This window comes from Octopus bimaculoides, chromosome 2 (genome assembly GCF_046866305.1).
Source record: "Octopus bimaculoides isolate indiv1 chromosome 2, ASM4686630v1, whole genome shotgun sequence".
Classification (NCBI taxonomy): Eukaryota; Metazoa; Mollusca; class Cephalopoda; order Octopoda; family Octopodidae; genus Octopus; species Octopus bimaculoides.
The window spans coordinates 6,702,355-6,721,532 of NC_142929.1; the positions used below are offsets into that span (position 1 = coordinate 6,702,355).

Consider the following 19,178-nt stretch of genomic DNA (forward strand, 5'->3'; position numbering starts at 1 on the left):
CTGAAGTCGGTACAGCAGTTCACTTATCTTGGATGCACCATCTTGTCAGATGCAAGTATTGACCAAGAAATTGACAACAGACTTGCAAAGGCAAACAAAGCTTTTGGCAGACTGTGCAAGTGTGTGTGGAACAACAAGCATCTTAAGATCGGCACAAAAGTCAGCATCTACAGGGCCATTGTTCTCACGATAGCAGTAGGAGTCCTGGGTCTCCTACTGCTATCATCTCACACTCCTAAACAAGGAAGCATTACAAGGATTGCCTGAAGCAGTGCCTTTGCGTTTGTGACATTGATTATGGTGAGTGGTCCACTCTGACTGCTCACTGTGTCACTTGGTGCCATACCATCAGCGACGTTATTTGCTCCTTTGAGATCTCTTGCAGACAAACATCAGAAGTGAAAAAAACAATGCAGCCGCATCATCACTACCTGAACAATCATACCCCTATCATCACTACAATCGGATATGTCAATTCCACATCGACCTTATCAGCCATGAACGAGTGTACAGACGACTTAGACAACAGCCTTCCTAATCTTCATCAGTAAAACCAAGCCAAGAAAGATATAAGAAGAAGACAATTGAATATTGGTTTCAGCAGACAACAGTTTAACTCTGAAAATAGAAGAGGTAATCAAAAATTCTGCTGGTATTTATTCAATTAATATTGGGAGGCTGAAGGGGAAAGATAACCTTGACAGGATCTAAATTCAAAATGAAAATTCACCAAATTGAATACCTCAAGTTATTTACTCTTCTGTGTACCATTGCAGAATGTTGATATTATTGATAATATATTTAAATATCATCATCATCATCATCATTTAATCTCTGTCTTCCATGCTGGCATGCATTGGACAATTTGACCAGAGATTGTAAGGCCAGAAGTTCCACTAGGTTCCATAGTCCGTTTTTGGCATGGTTCCTACAGCTAGGTGCCCTTCCGAATGGCAGCCACTTTACAGAGTGTACTGGGTGCTTTTTACATTATGCCAGCACTGTCACCGGCATGGGTGTTTTATACTTGGTGCCTGTGTGGATATTCTTTATGTAGCACTGGCACATACTAGTTCATATACATATATGTTAGTACTGTTTTTGTAGTTCTTCAATTCTATTAAAGTTAACATTATTTGGTGGAAACAACCGCTTTAGAGCAAGTTAAAAGAGAAAGATATGAAATATTTATTAAAAGCATTAATTTTATCAAATGATGTGAAGCATGTTTTGTGGTTAACAGATAAAGAATTTTAGAATTTTGTTTGAGAAAAGATGTCAGTGCAAGTGAAACATTGAGAAACACTTTCCCAGTAGATATCTGATAATAACTAAATATCAAATATTATATAAATTATATTTTGAACTAAGTGCTTTTTTTATATATATAGTTGAATAAATTGATATTATAATTAAGCAGAGATATCTGACCTCAACTGTCAAAAGAATATCTAAAAACCCTTTTTATATAAAGTAAAAGCATTGAAAATAATATTTAAACTTAAGTATTTATGAATACATAAAAGTTTATTGATGAGGATCCTTTTAAGGTAAAAATGAAAGACAGAAATTTATGAATACATTTATTAGTTTTAGTGTGACTAATTTGAAATAAAGGTAGTTTTCCGTTTAGAAGGGTTTCTGGAATTTACGATATTGGCAAATATCTGTCATGAAATGCAAATGATACTCTTTTCTACTCTAGGCACAAAGCCCCCAATTGATTAGATCAATCCCTGTACACAACTGGTACTTAATTTATTAACCCTGAAAGGATGAAAGGCAAAGTTGACCTTGGTGAAATTTGAACTCAGAATGTAAAAACACTCAGTATGCCAAAGTTTCTGCCAGCTTGAAATGCAAATAATATTGTTATTGTTATTGTTCCACTGTTTAGTTCAGATGTTCACTACAGATGTACAAGATATAAGATGTTTCCCATAAGAATTACTGGGAAACGAGATTTCATAATTAAACAGTTTACAACACCATCATTTATGTGTTTTTATGTGAAATTGCAGGGATGTGTATAATTTAGCAACGCAGAATGAGTCAAGCAGTGTAAATTAACTTGTGATGGGTTCAGTGCAGTGACTGCTGCAGATGTTTGAAGACATAACTCTGTGGTCAAAAGTCCAACAGTTTAACTGCTTTGATTTTGGATTATATGATTATGGTTAGGTATAAACTTGGGGCGAAATAAATTACGGAATTTAAGTCTGCATGTAATGCTAAACAGAACAATTCTTTACATTGAAATTACAACCAATAAATTCCAAAGCAAATGTTCTAAATTGCACATTTACTGCTTTTGAATGCTGAGAGATTAAATTTACCTTCACCGTATTTGCCAAAGTATTAGCAACACATTTAATGTATCAGCATTTTTCTTACTCTATGCCAATAAATATGTAATTTAACATGATTATTTAATAATATGCTTGTCAATATTTTGCAGGTTTTGGTGATGTTGTGTTTGCATTTGGAGATGGAATGTTAAAATATATCAAGAACTGTCTTCTACCACCAACTCATGACATTTTTTCATGTATCATACACAATCTAATTTATTTTATGCTCATACCAACGTAATTATATCTCCTACACACAACTGCCAATTGTTATTATAATCAACTGCTTCATCAACTGAACTTTGCATATCCAAAGGATCATATTCAACTCTGTGTTCATTGCCATTATCGAGCGGAAGAATTATCTTATAGCTGCCGTTGTTAAAGTTTGAGATCATACCTCTGCTTGATCAAAATTGGACTTGGAATATAGCAAGTTTTCTTTCAACATTCTAATAAAGAGATTTCCATGTAATACTTTATTTACATTATTTACATTTGACGGATATTTGTCCTCATCTTTGTTGCTAACACAACGTTTCGTCTGATATACCCTCCAGCCTTCATCATGTGTCTTCGGGAAATTTCGAACCTGGATTCTCATTGCTAAGCTATTGTTCAATGTTGTTGTTGTTATTATTATTATTAATATTATTATTATTATTCAGAGTAAAAATTATACACACACACACACACACACACACACGCATTAATGAATGAAAAAAAACACATTCATTAAACCCCAAGATTCCAAGTTCGATTCCAGGCAGTGACCTGAACAACAGCAACAACAACAAAAACAACAACAGAAACAGAAACAGCAATAACAGCAACAACAACAACAACAACATCAACATCGAAGAATACCTTAGGAATGAGAACCCAAGTTTGAAATTTCCCCAAGACACCTGATGAATGCTGGAGGGTATATCAGCCGAAACATTGCATTAATAACAAACAAGATGAGGACAAACATCCGTCAAATGTAAATAATTCCTCATCTCTTAAATATAGAACTGTATTCCATGTAATAGTTCCACTTTCTCGTCCTACAGGTGAAATTTCTTTCAAACTGGTCTCTTCAATGCTTGAATTTAGTTAACACCTAAAAGAAGGAGCTTCTTTTCTATTCACTTAGGTGAATTGGCCAGAAGGAGCTGATGCCATCAGACAATATCCAACAGTCATCAGGTGTTTTGACTTTGGCCTTCAACACCTTTCCATTGGCATGTCAGTAGAGGTGGCCAGATCACTGATCATCATCTCCCAGTTTGAATCCTTCTTGCTCCACAACCAGCAAGACACACTTTCTGCTGCCTCTCATGTCTTCTACCTTGTCACCCTTTGCTCTTTTTCTCTCATTCCAATCGCTGTAAGAATCCTCTCTTACACTCTCCTGTCTTTGCAAACACTTTTTCTTTGTCCATCCCCTTCCGGTCAATCCAAAATGTGAATCGTTGGTGATTTTTTTTTTTTTCCTCCGTCTTCCTTTTCTCTTGGACTTTCTTCTGTCTCCTGTTTCTGAAGAAGAGCTTTGCTTGAAATATAAAAACACCCTTTCTTTCCTTCCCTGAGCATCTCATTAATACTTTGCCTGTACTACGTCCTCATGTCGTTTTTTACTTGTGTTTTTCTTTATTTTTTTTAATTAACTACAGGGTGTCCACAAAGTCTGGGTACATGGGGATTAACACATACTTTAAGAAATTATTATTTCTCATATTTAATTGTTTATGTTATGATTTTATTTACTCCATGTACCCAGACCTTGTGGACACCCTGTGTATATATATATATATATATATATATATATATAAACACATACACACATATATATAATACAACGGCTTGTTGTTCCCTCACCTGTCTTTGTCCTTTGTTTCCTGTATATTTGAACCATATGCATACACACACACACACACACACACATATACATGCATACACACACAAATTAATATTTGGATACACAGTATTTAAATATTTGTACACGTTAATAGCTGTGTACACAATATTCTTGTATATATGTGCAATATATTCTTATATTTAATCATTTATAACCATCCATCCTTCTATACTCATATATTTACTTATTTCAACAACATTTAACAAATTCCAAGCATTCAGATATGAAATTGCTTTATTTTTATGTAGCATTGACTTCTCTATAAATGAAGCAAAAATATTTTTGCATCTGATATACAAATTTTTTTCTAAAATACTCATTCTTTAGTTATTTCCTAATGTTAAATGCAATCTCCAAAGTTTGTTTTCCAAATATTTTAAAAGAATTAACATGTCTGTGAATTACATTATATTTTGACCTGTGCGTTTTTGTTGAGTTTCTTCGATGTTTTATTCTAAAACCAAATTGATTGAGATGATGGTTAATGCTTGAGGTACGAAATCTTGATGTTGTAGAATAGGAAGTGTCTCTGGAACAACAGCAACAAAATAAGCAAACAAACAACAGAAATACAAATCTTAAAGATGGGAGAAAGAGAAAGGAACAGAACACCATATGGTCTACACTTTGGACTATGGTCTACCTTTAAAGAAAAGCAAAAGAGAAAGGAAAAGCAGATGTTCTGAGGAACAAAACTGCACAAACACAGTTACATGATTCTTAACAAGTTAACGGTGGATGAAAGAGGTAAGGAAAAGGAAAGAGTATTACAGATAAAGAAAGCAATTCTAAAAGATGGGAATATGTGAGCAGGATGTCTGTAGAAAGCATGGCTTATGTGTGTGTTGCAAAATGTGTATTGCTACATGACTACATGTATATGAGCATGAAGGGGTACATGCATGTTAAATGTATGTTTTGCATGTGTATTGTTGTGGATGCAACCATATTGCTTGTGGTTACAATTGGAATAGTGTCATGTAGGTTTTTGTGTGTGCATAGATGTACACAGATAATGGAATTTAAGTATGGTTATTTAACTCATGTGGAGTCGCATGGCTTAGCAGTGAGGATGCTGGACTCATGACTATAAGATTGTGGTTTCAATTCCTGGACCAGGTGATGTGTTGTGTTCTTGTGCGAAACACTTTATTTCATGTTGCTCCAGTCCACTTAGCTGGCAAAAGTGAATAATCCTGCAATAGATTATTCCATATGCACTATGGAAACAGGGAAACCAGCATCATGAGTCTACATAACTAAATAAAAATCTTTATTACTATAGATTACATCATATGTAAACAAACATATACCCACAGGCATATGGCATAGTGGCTAAGAGCACAGGCTACTAACCCCAAGATTCCGAGTTCGATTCCAGACAGTGACCTGAATAATAATAACAACATTGAAAAATACCTTAGGAATGAGAATCCAGGTTCGAAATTTCTCCAAGACACCTGATGAAGGCTGGAGGGTATATCAGCCGGAACGTTGTGTTAACAACAAACAAGATGAGGACAAATATCCGGCAAATGTAAATAATGTACATAATGTACATATTTCCCCATCTCTTGAATATAGAACTGTATAAACATAAGTTTGGTGGGGGTTTTTTTTTGAAGCATTGAAATGTATCGTAGAAAAAGTAGAAAGATAATTTTTTTTTTTCAAAATGTAAATAATGAACAGTATATATAATGGACAAAATCCTTTTAAGAACAGGATAATTCGCCAGTAACCAGCCATGAGGATCGAACTCACACCCCTTAAAATGATTTTATCCTTTATATATACTGTTCATTATTTACGTGTTGAAACAAAATTTATCTTTCTACTTGTTCTACAAAATATTTCAATGCTTCAAAAAAAACTGATGTTTGTTTACATTTGATATAATATATATGGCATCTCACATTTCTGGATGACTTCATAACTTCTAAAATTGCAGAAGAATTCGCCGGTCAGCAGTTTGGCTTAAAGGGTAGAGCACTCCAACCGGATATTGGAGGGATGTGAGTTCAATCCTCATGGCTGGTTGTTGGTAAAAAAATTTCTGCTCTTAAAAGAATTTTATCCTTTATATATACTGTTGAGTAATTACGTGTTTATTATTATATCATTTAACCCAGGAAGACATGGGAAGACAAGTAATGAGAAAGGATCTTCAGATGCTGGGCCTCACAGAGGAAATGACAAGGGACTGTGAGTTGTGGTGAGTGGCTGTACTTGTGAAGATGCATCAAGTAAAATGACCACTGTCGTCCATACATGTAGGCTTGTCCTTTACAGGTGCCAGTACTACATAAAAAGCCCTCATGCTGGTGGCACATAAAAGCACCCAGCATACCCTGTTAAGTGGTTGGTGTTAGGAAGGGCATCTAGCCATAGAAACCCTATGACAGTTGGAAATTGGACAGCTCCCCTGCTGGGCACCTCCTGTCAAACCATCCAGCCCATGCCAGCATGGAAAATAGATGTTAACCCCTTTCATTACCAACCCGGCTGAAACAGCCTCTGGCTCTGAGTACAAATGTCTTGTTTTCATAAGTTCTGAATTAAAATCTTCCACCAAACCTTAGTCACAACTTATGTTCCTAACACGAGCTTAATGATAACTAAGTTATTTTACTAAATTCTTTGTTATATTTAAAGTAATTGAAAGAAACACAGAACATCTCAAAAGAAATACAGTAATGAGAGGGTTAAACAATGATGAGGAAGATGATTCAACTCATACAACTGAGATGTTTTGAGGTAAACCACGATTGTCTTTCATGTAAAATGCAACATACCAGAGAGCTGAAATGTAGTCTCATTAGAGAGAGGGTGGTGTTGAGACATAGTTCAAAGTGTGAAAATGTTGAGTGACAGTCAAACATCTCAAAGGTACTCATTATAAATACTGGTTAGTCTCCAACCAGCTTCACGTGTATAAGAAGTGGAGGTTTGGTGGTGATAATGATCATAAATATGTCTATTTATATAGGCTACAAACAAACCAAGAAAGGGTCTTCTACATAGTCTCAAGATATGCTAGAAATTTCTCTCATAATTAAAAAGGAAAATAGAATAGCACTTTATATAATGCCATCTTAGATACATGGAGAGATGAGATGATCACAGCTCAAATGCCCGTAATTATGTGTATGAGGGGGTGCTGGAAAGTTCCTGACTTTAAGGGGATCATGAAAGGCCAGGTTGGAGGGAGGCCTAACCTTCAAAGTTCTTTTACAGGGCTTAGAAAAACTGAAAGATGCTGCAATAAGTGTGAGAATCTTACAGGGGAATATGTTGAATAAAATCGTAATTAACTGATCCTCCTGTATTTTCATTTACCCAAAGTCAGGAACTTTCCAGCACCCACTCATAAGCATGATCAGAATTGACATTGAGCTAAACCAGTAGCTCCCAAACTTTTGCAGGCTGCCATCCCCTTGGCACCCAGGACACATTCCTATCACCCTTGCTCCCTCCCCACCATAAACATAGACGACCTTTCTGCTGTAAAATCAAAACAACTGCATTTCACAAATAAAACTTCAACTTAATTAACCTATTAATATTTTTTATTTTGTTTACATCTGTCACCCCATTTTAGCCACCCCTTTATTATCCCACTTTGCTGCAATGCCCCCCCCCCCTGGATCATTCCACCACCCCCAAGGAGGCAGTACCACCCACTTTGGGAACCACTGGACTAAACAACAACAATTATATTCTTTCTTTTAATCTTTTCATTGTTTTACTTGTTTCAGTCATTTGACTGTGGTCATGCAGGAGCACCACATCTAGTCAAACAAATTGACCCCAGGGCTTATTCTTTGTAAGCCTCATACTTATTCTATAGGTCTCTTTTGCTGAACCACTAAGTTAGTGATGTGAACACACCAACATATATATACATTTATATATATATATATATATATATATATATATATATATATATATATATATAGATAGATAGATAGATAGATATGTATATATATATATATACATATATATATACACACACATGCATATATACATGTATATATATATATATATGTATGTATGTATTATGTAAGTATATACACACACACACACACATATATATATATATACACATATATATATATATATATATATGTATGTATTATGTAAGTATATACACACACACACACACATATATATATATATACACATATATATATATATATATATATATATATATATATATATATATATATATATATATATATATATACATATGTCTATACATGTATATGAACAGATACCAAGGAACTAGTATACATAATTTACTTGAAACAATTCAATTTAGAAGAACTAATAACAATTTACTTGCCCAGAGCATTTGACTTTACTTTGTTTCGGACAGAAATTTATTCAAATTATCTTGGTGCTAGAAATAAAAAGTTTTTAAAATATTAAGTAGAGTTAAAACTAGATTTAGCAATATACAACAAAGCCGATCATTTTGATAACTTCTGGGCACTGTTTCCTTGTATTAATTTTATTATGTGATTTGGGTCATGGATCTCATTATACACTGTATGGTACGTTATTTCTGCATCTTTACAATTTCGTTTGTGCAGATTACAAAAGGTCCAGTGAAATAATATCAAACACTGATTAATCCCATTGTTGAAAATCTAATATAAACCATCACTTTAGATAATAACATGTTAGCTTCTTGAAAGAATATCGATTTAGAAACTTGATTTTATAGCCTTGTTTTATGTATTAGGGTGTGCATGTATACATATGTGTGTGTGAGAGTATATGTATGTGTATACATATGTACATTACATGTACAAATATATATATGTATGTGTATGTGTATCTATCTATCTATCTATCTATCTATATACATATATATATATATATACATATATATGTATATATATACATATGTATATATATGTACAAACATGCATCCATGCATATATATATATTTATTTATTTATTTATATATAGATACATATATGCATTTATGCATACATACACACATACATACATATAAGATATATTCCAAAAGTTTGCAGACTTTTTGGGGAGAAACATTTAATTTCAAAGAAATACAAATCTCTAATTTCTCTCAAAGTAGGATCCTCTAACTTCGGCGCACTTGTTGTAGTTCTTCAGCTACCTTGTGAAGGACCCCTGGAAATCCTCCAAATAAAGGCGTCCGGCACCTTTGTCACAGCCCCCTTGACTTTCAAAACAAATGCCCCTGAAGTTCTCCAGCTTGGGAAACAATCAAAAGTCACAAAGGGCATGGTCTGGGCTCTAGGGAGGCTGGGGAATAGTTTTGCTTTGCATCTCTGTGAAGTGGTTAGTTAGCCGGGTCCTGAGTAATGAGCACCCTAGGAACAATCGCTGCACAAATTTTGCACATGTTCAGATCTATATGAATAATTCTAGAAATTGTATGCTTATTTACATTATTTACATCTTGTTTGTTGTTAACACAAAGTTTCGGCTGATATACCCTCCAGCCTTCATCAGGTGTCTTGGGGAAATTTCAAACCTGGGTTCTCATTCCTAAGGTATTTTTCAATGTTATTATTATTTGATTCCAGGCAATGACCTGAATAATAATAATAATAATGATAATAATAATATTAATAATAATGATATATATATATATATATATATTATGTATATATATATGTATATATATAAATCAAAATCGCTGATGTGGCCGATGACAATATCACCTGATTGGCAATCATGCCAGTGGAACGTTGAAAGCACATCCAAGTGTGGAGTGTAACCAGCCCACTTATGAGTACCCCTCATTCATTGGACAATAAACTTTGCTTGCGAAGACCTATTGAGGCAAGTGAAATCAAGTCAAAATTGCTGACGTGGTCGATGACAGTACCCCCTGATTGGCACTCGTGCCAGTGGAACGTTAAAAGCACATCTGAGCGTGATTGTTGCCAGGGCCACGGATTGACTCCCGTGCCAGTGGCACATAAAAGGCCCCATTCGAGTGTGATCGTTGCCAGCGTCACCTTACCAGCACATGTGCCGGTGGCACATGAAAAACAACATTTGAGTGTGGTCATTGCCAATGCCGCTGGACTGGCTCCTGTGCAGTTTTTGAGCATGGTCGTTGTCAGTACTGCCTGACTGGCCCTTGTGCCGGTGCCATGTAAAAGCACCCACTACACTTTCAGAGTGGTTGGTGTTAGGAAGGGCATCCATCCAGCTGTAGAATCTTTGCCAGATCAGAATGAGACTGGTGCAGCCTTCTGGCTCACCAGTCCTCAGCCAAACCATCCAACCCATGCCAGCATGGAAAATGGACGTTAAACGGCGATGACGATGATAAGTGTGAGTGAGTGAGTGAGTGAGTGAGTGAGTGTCAGGTGGCGGGTTCAGGGTTTGGGTTGTGTTGTTGGAGAATGGATAATCTTGAGGTCGTCACATGCAATACACCTTGCTCCAGAATTCTTCTCATTGTCTGATAAGCCTGTTAAGATCACTGATGTCTGTGCTGGTGGTTCTTCTGACAGGGCGTTGATGGTATCTTTCCCCAAGTATTGCTTTCTCTTGAGAGACATCAGACCTCTGTTCTCTTTCAGAACCTTTAGCTGTTTATCTTCATCATATTTTCTGATGTCTTCTTCCATCCAACGTCTGATCATTTTACAGGTGTCAACGTATTCAATGTTCAGAATACTTGTTCCGCTTCTCTTCATTTGCCGATGCTTCTCTCTGACCTGTTTGGTTTCTGCCGGAAGCTTCTCTTTTTTAGGTGGCTTATTATTTCCAGCCATCATTGCAGCTGTATCCATTTTAGTGGTGGGGATATTCTTTGAATAAGAGCTGAGGTCATTGTCTGAATGATGTTGTTCCAAGGCTTCAAACCTGTTAGGAGTAGTGGTGGTGGTGGTGGTGGCGACAGTTGCAGCGGCGGTGGCGGCAGTGGTGGTAGTAAAGTACTTCTTTCTATTTATTTCTTAGAGCAGCTCCTAATCTTAGCAACTAATTAAAAGTTTAAAGTAATTATATAGGTTTGATATATATATATATATATATATATATGTATATATATATGATCTGATGCACATTTTTAAGTAAAGAGAAAATATAGTAATTTGATGGATGAGGGTCATAATATCACGTTGGATTGATGTTGAAAGATTTTTCTGTTACAAACCTTACAAACATGCCATGCAACAATTGCAAAACACAAGAGTTATTGAGAAAGGCAATATGATCATTACCATTTTATCAATAATATCCATGTTAAAATAGCACTGCACATCCATTCTTGGTGTAGAACAATGTTGTAGAAAGTGTGTTAAATATGGACAGAAACAGATAAATTGTTGAATATTGACATCAAACTCTTTGCTATTTCCTTATTCTATATCATTAATTATGACATGCAAGGTTTCTTTATGAAACAAGGCTGAAAGATAACTTAAGGTTTGTTATGTTGTTAAAAAATATAATAACTAACACTGGAATTAATTTAATAGCAAATATTGGACGTTAAACATGCTAAAACTGTAGAATATCAAAAGAAAATCTGACCTATCTTGCTTAGAAATTTTGGTAAATTAACAGGGAAATTTATGATAGTAACAAAGTAATGTAATACAAGGGAATGGTTCAGTAACATTGTGGATCTTGTTAAAATAACATAGCAAAGAACAAACATTGACTTGCAAGTATTATTGTATCAGAGCCACAAAACTGCATTCTCAAAGTGAATGCATTCTATTCAAAGAATATTCCTATCTAAATTTATATTTCTTTTATTGAATCCGCATTTTTTTTACAATATAGTTAGGCCTGACTTATTATTAATGTTGCTTTTGTGTATCACCAACATGATCATCCTTTTACTGGATGTATTATATTTCTTGAGAGCAAAGCTCCAACTGTGCGATGTTCACTGTTGTTCTGCCTCCATTGTTTAGTTATCATTTTACTTCAGGCAGCAAGTTTGGAATCATTCAAAATTGTGTATTTTTACTTTGTTTCTGTTATGAAACTGAATTTCTCTGTTGCTATATTACCATAGTAATCACCGATTTTCAGTAGGTATGTGTGTGTACATACATACATATATATATACGTCCCTCTACACACATCTGCTATTGGTGCATTATTGTCTTACAAATTAATGTAGGCTTAGTACTGTATCTCTTCAGACACAAACGTATATAACAAATCAAATCAAATAAATCAGTTATATTAACCTTCCTTCCCAATATTTCTGATGTTATTTTTCTTGATTAGCATCAGGATGCCCCACACTGGGCACATTTACAATCAACAACATTCCAGCTATGGCCATCTTGTAATACCAAATTGTCCAATATGGCTTTCTTTTACTTAAGACGGCTGGAGAAGATTTGAGGAATTCAGCTGCTAATTTTAGCCATTCGAGGATCCCATTGTTAGAGTAAGGAATTTACTGCATCAATTATCTAGTTATAATATAACATTTTATATAGTTATCAGCTGGCTGATGATATTTAAAATGTTAGAATATCAATTATGAGACAATATTATGAATCAAAATTTCGTCTGTCTTTACATTCTGAGTTTAAATTCTGCTGAGGTTGACTTTGCCTTTCATCCTTTTGGGGTCGATAAATTAAGTACCAGTTGCATACTGGGACCGATCTAATCGACTGGCTGCCTCCCCCAAAATTTCAGGCCTTATGCTTAGAGTAGAAAAGAATTTTACGAATCAAAACTTCATCTGTCTTAAAATTCTGAGTTCAAATTCTGCCAAGGTTGACTTTGCTTTTCATCCTTTCGGGGTCGATAAATAAAGTACTTAATTGGGTACTAGGGTCGATCTAATCCACTGGTCCCACCTCCCCAAAATTTTGGGCCTTGTGTCTAGAGTAGAAAAGAATATTACGAATCAAAGCTGCTTGGTGTTGTGGTTACTTATCTCACAGAACAAAACTGGACAACAAAGCAATCATGAAATGTTATGCTGACGTTTCCAGTTAGTGACCCCTAAGTAGAAAAAAAAAAAATCTTAGTTTAGCAGTAAAGACCATTCAGCTAGAATTTTCAAGGTACAGAATTTCGTTCTTTGAAGCAGCTTACTGCCCACTTTTCAAAGTGCAGCCATGGCTGTGTGGAAAGCAGGTTGCTTCCTGACCACATGGTTCTAGGTTCATTCCCATTGCATGGCACCAAGGGCAAGTATCTTCTACTATAGCTTTGGGCCAACCAATGCTTTATAGTGGATTTGGTAGGTGGAAACTGAAGGAAGCCCATCGAATATAGGTATATATCTATGTATATGTGTCTTTGTGTCTGTCTCTGTGTGTTTGTCCCCTACCACCACTTCACAACTGGTATTGGTTTTTCTTTTACTCTTTTACTTGTTTCAGTCATTTGACTGTGGCCATGCTGGAACATCGCCTATAGTCGAGCAAACCAACCCCAGGACTTATTCTTGGGAAATGGTATGAATGCATATCAGAAAGTAAATTCTAGTAAAGTCACCTTAAGAACACATGATTACATTAAACAGGGTTTTTGATTAACTCTTCAGCATTTAGATGACTTCATTAAATTTATTTATTTATATTGTTTTGAATTAATCATACATTACTTTGTAACTTTGAGATTTTTATGATATGATTATTTTTAGGATGACATTGTTGGGTAAGTGTGAGAAGTTGGATCTGGCTGATCTTAACATAAAACAAGTGGAATATATGAGTCAGATATGGCTTGAACAATTACGTCAATTGGCTAAAGACAAGATTAGATCTTTTGGATAGACTCCAAACTGTTTCTGTCTACCTAATTTCATTCTCAAGGCTTTGGTTAACTTGAGAAGACACTGGCACGAAGTGTTGCTGTAGCAGTGAAAATGAAACTATATAGTTGTGAGGCAAACACCTTAATGAATCAAGCATTCCTTTAACCATGTTTCTGCAATTCTATCAATTCTACTTGCAGTTTTCTATGGCAATGACCTCGCTAGAATGTCTTTTCATGTGCCACCGGCACAAGTGCCAGTAAGGCGATGCTGGTAACGATCACGCTCAAATGGTGCTATTTATGTGCCACTGGCACGGAAGCCAGACAGTTGCTCTGGCAACGATCACGCTCAGACGGTGCTCTTAGCATTCCACTGGTACATGTGCCATCACGATTTCGTTTTCACTTGCCCCAACAGGTCTGTTAAGATTATAAGGTATCTTGGTCAAGTCAAAAGTTTTGAAAAATCAATCTGAAGTTTGCGTTCAAACAACAACTGTTTGAAATTGTATTAAAAACTAAATCTGTCAACAACTCAAGATTTCATTTGCTGCCAATAATGTAATGTATTTATTGAACATAATGTAATGCATTCAATGTCAATATGATAACGATTTCAGATTTTTTGGTTCATTCTGACATGTTTTAAATTATTTTGTATAGATTACTGTGATAATATTTTAGTAGATTGCATTCATTTAATTAACAAGCACTTTACAATCAATTTTATTTTCAAATAAGTCAATAGCTTCCAGTGAACTTGACACTTTTATTTCAGTATTTTGCCATTGACTTGAATGAAATCAATATTTTAATCTAAAGACTGATTTAACTTGTCAAGTCATTAGCTATATAATACATATGAGCAATTTATCTTTGTGTTGTTTACTTGTGACTCCCTTCTCTTTCAACAAATGATTAATTCAGCAAGCTAGAATCATATTAATCACAGAACTGTTCGAAAAGGTCTTGATTTGTCAAACCTCTTGAGAAGACGGAGATTATCAATCATATTGCTGATAAAATTGATTAGTGAAAAAATATATATATAAAGTGAAAATGATCAATTCTCAGTTTTGTGGAGAAACAATTGGTAAAAAAGTTGGAGATTACATATAAAAATAAGAAACAAAACACAAAGATAGATACAATCGTTTTTAATTTTGATGAGTTTGGAATATTTTAAATGGCAATACGGAACTAATATTCTGTTATACCCAGCTTGTTAATATTGGATTCAAATTTAGGTACAAGACCAGTAATTTTGAGGAAGGGGGATAAATCGATTACATCAACCACAGGGCTCAGCTGGTACTTATTTTCTTAACTCTGAAAGGATGAAAGGCAAAGTCGACCTTGGTGGAATTTGAACTCACAACATAAAGATAGACAAAATGCTTAGCAGCATTTTGCCTGGCATGCTAATGGTTCTGCCAGCTCGCAGTCTTTCCCAACTTAGTAATATTGGTGTTATATATATAATGTTAGAATATTTTTACATTTTAGAGATTTGAAAGGAATGAATAACACAAGATGAGTGAAAGGTATCGATCTATGGTATGAGTAATGCAAGAAACATGACAGAGCAAAATATCTAATCTAGGGGGTCTACTTAATAATGCAAGAGAAAAACTACTTGTACTTAACTGTACTGCTTACTTACATCAATGTATCAGTATCCAACTAGGTGTTTCTACAATGGTTAAGCATCAACTCGGTTAATGATTAAGCTGCTTTGCTTTCATAAGATCACAAAATTAATATACAAACTCTAATGGCATCTTAATCATACATTTCCATTTACATAGTCTTATCTGTACCCAATTTTGCTTCACAGAAACATGACAATTTATTTATATGAGAAGAGGGGATTAGCAGAAAAGCTATTAACCATAACTGTATTTCAAACTAACTCACCACTTCAGTTTGTGGATAAATACAAACTGCTACCATTACAAATAAATCAGTTTATCCTTCCATTGCTGAAAGACTCCCCCTCATTGCATAAATTCACATAAATGAGTGAATTCTATATAACAGCATTGACAAAGAATAGTAGTTATAAAGATCTTATTCTCTAAAAGAGAAATACAGAACAATAAATATCAATTAATTAGAGACAAGACCCTTGAGATAAATCTCAGCAAAGAACGGATCTAAAATTATCTGAGATCAGATAATTATGACAAAAGAAAATACAAGAACAAAATCACAGATATATATATATAAAAAAACAGCTAATGCTTAACAGATTTCCTTCATTTCAGTTAAAGTGGAATTTTTATCAGTTTCACAGGTTTTGTCCTTTTAGAAAATGTTCTCCAATAAATGTTTCGTCTGTAATTTATGATAATTAATTCTAGAATTAAAATTTTATGAAAATTTACTTTTTAGCAAATGTTCATATTGTCATTTAATCACTTCCTCTATAGCTAAATAATAATTCTTTTCTACTCTTGGCATAAGGCCTGAAATTTTTGGGGAGGAGGCCAGTTGATTAGGTCGAACCCAATATGCAACTGGTACTTAATTTATCAACCCCGAAAGGATGAAAGGCAAAGTCGACCTCAGCAGAATTTGAACTCAGAATGTAAAGACAAAGTACTTCTAAGCATTTCGCCTGGCATGCTAATGTTTCTGCCAGCTGACTGCCTTAATAACACTGTATATTCTTTTCTACTCTAGGCCCGAAATTTTTGGGGAGAGGGCCAGTTGATTAGATCAACCCAAGTATGCAACTGGTAATTAATTTATCGACCCCAAAAGGATGAAAGGCAAAGTCGACTTTGGTGGAGTTTGAACTCAGAACATAAAGACAGACGAAATACCAATAAGCATTTCGCCCAGCATGTTAACATTTCTGCCAGCTCACCTCCTTACTATAATCTTTTCTACTCTAGGCACAAGGCCCGAAATTTTTGGGGATGGGGTCAGTCGATTAGAAGGACTCCAGTACACAACTGGTACTTAATTTATCGACCCTGAAAGAATGAAAGGCAAATTCGACCTCGGTGGAATTTGAACTCAGAACGTAAAGACAGACGAAATAGTGCTAAGCATTTCACCCAGCATGCTAACATTTCTGCCAGCCTACCGCTCATAAATACAAATTGAAAAGATGTTAAGATGTTGTTTATTCACTCAAGGCTTCTGTTCTACTAACATTCTTCCTCCATTAACCTTCTAACTGCAGAATTCTGATGTATCCACTTAAAATTTCATTACCCTTAACTAGAGAAAACAGGTTTATATACCAATCTCTCTTTTGTTGAGGAGTGTCCAGTTTGAATATTATTTTGTTCTAAAATATATCGTGTCTTGAATGGCACGACAATGTAGAGTGGATATAATAACTGTTATAATTTAACTATCCATAGTCTGATATAATAATATTTCGGAATATAAAAATTCCTTCTTCAGATAATCGCTAGGAATTGATCAAGTCACTGCTATAATCAGTTTTCCAACAATACTCTGCTATTATTTTGTTGAGATATGCCAAGTTTAATAAAGCAACATGACTTGCAGAAAATACCAATTATACTTTTTGGAGAATACTTGATGCTTTCATGTTTACATCATTAAAGAAACACTTTACTTTAATCTTAATATGAATGACTAAAAATTAAAACTTTTGCGATAACATTTTATAAACACACTTTGGAAGTGTCAGTTGTGTTTGGTATTTTACAGACAAGAGAGTAAATTTTTAGCACAGTATAGCTGTAAAAACAACAGAAAGATTGAGTTTTTTTACCCTTGTAAGATGGAAACTTTTTTCCAGCACCAGAGTCGTCTCAAGTAGGTCAATTTTAAGATCTAAAGGCATTTGTAGGTATTATATTGTGTTTCTACAAATACTTGACACATATGTGTATACATACAACAGATCTATAACGGTGGGAAAACAGTTGTTTAATATGAGTGGAATGTCTTTTTCATTTCTCTGTTTCTAAGTGATTCATAAGTTGACAAAGTGATTTGTGGGAATTGCCTAGTTCATGAGAAGCCCCTTTTATTTTGATTTCTGGGGACAGTTAAGCAAATGTTTGAGCCACAAGCATTTCATCTTCTTCAGTCATAACACTGACCAGTTGACCACTTGTCTGTGCATTACAAATGGGCCCAGTCTGTACAAATTTGTCATGTATTCTGCAAACTGTTAATCTTCACAGTGGTGGTCTTTGAAATTCTTCGGTTCATTTCTATCTAACCATTTCCGCATTCTCTGTTTTCCAGTTCTGCTTCATGATCCATTTTCATTCACTGTTTCTCAAATTTCCACTCATACTAAATTCCTGAAATAAGGAATTATTATTTTATTATGGAAAGAACCGGTTAAAATTAACATAGAATCATAGAATTCTTACCCTCAAAAAGAAATAGAGAAATGAAAAGAATATTTCACTTATATTAAGCAACTTTTTGCCTATTTTTGCCAATGACTGTATATATATTTTTTATCTACTAAATTTCACTTACAAAATATTGATGAACTTGAGACTATAACAAAGTAGGTCATTTGCCAAGGTGTCATACTTCAGGATTGAACCTGAAAACATGTGATGAGTGAATAAACTTTTGAACCACATGACCATGCCTGCAACTTTGTATATTTTATGCATTTCCACCACCAAGCTGTCAAATGATCTAAATTGTTAAAATTAAAGTTTTGTACTCAGGTACATAAAATTTTGAAATGCTTCAAAGGAAATGCTTTTTAATGAAAATTTCATATTTTATTTGAATTCTTTATTTATATTTATTGGAGATTTATTTTCAAAAGGGAGAGGAAACTTTTGTAAAATGTCAGTTTCTACTTTTCTTTCTAATCTACCTTTATATGATGAAATATTTTTATTATTTGAATAATGCCCTTTTTTTTAAGTTACTCATATTTGAGATAGCATTCTCATTCAAACAGCAAATCTATTTAAATAGTAATTATGAAAATAATGTAGAATTCCTTCTTCAATTATTTTTTTCCCAAAGTAATTACAACAATATTGAAGCATAGATTTTTAAGGACTTTGATTAGATGTTTAATTCTGGAAAAAAAAAAAAAAAAAATGCTGTTTCTTTTCTTTCTGAAATACAAATCCTATAACGTGTTAACTGTGCTAATTAATGTTCTTTGGTAGAATCAATTTGAATTATTCTGTAAC

At 34.3% G+C, this 19,178-nt stretch overlaps 2 long non-coding RNA genes across 4 annotated transcripts in view; both read right to left on the reverse strand.

Annotated features, from left to right (window-relative positions):
• Positions 1-19,178, reverse strand: part of LOC128250439 (uncharacterized) — a 160,810-nt gene that overhangs the window by 108,128 nt on the left and 33,504 nt on the right. The gene's annotated exons all lie outside the window — the stretch shown is intronic.
• The window catches only part of LOC106883100 (uncharacterized), a 6,534-nt gene continuing 4,994 nt past the window's right edge, over positions 17,639-19,178 (reverse strand). For both annotated transcript variants that reach the window (XR_016238103.1, XR_016238104.1), the window contains one exon: positions 17,639-18,311. This is a non-coding gene — a long non-coding RNA (uncharacterized LOC106883100). The remainder of the gene's footprint in view (positions 18,312-19,178) is intronic.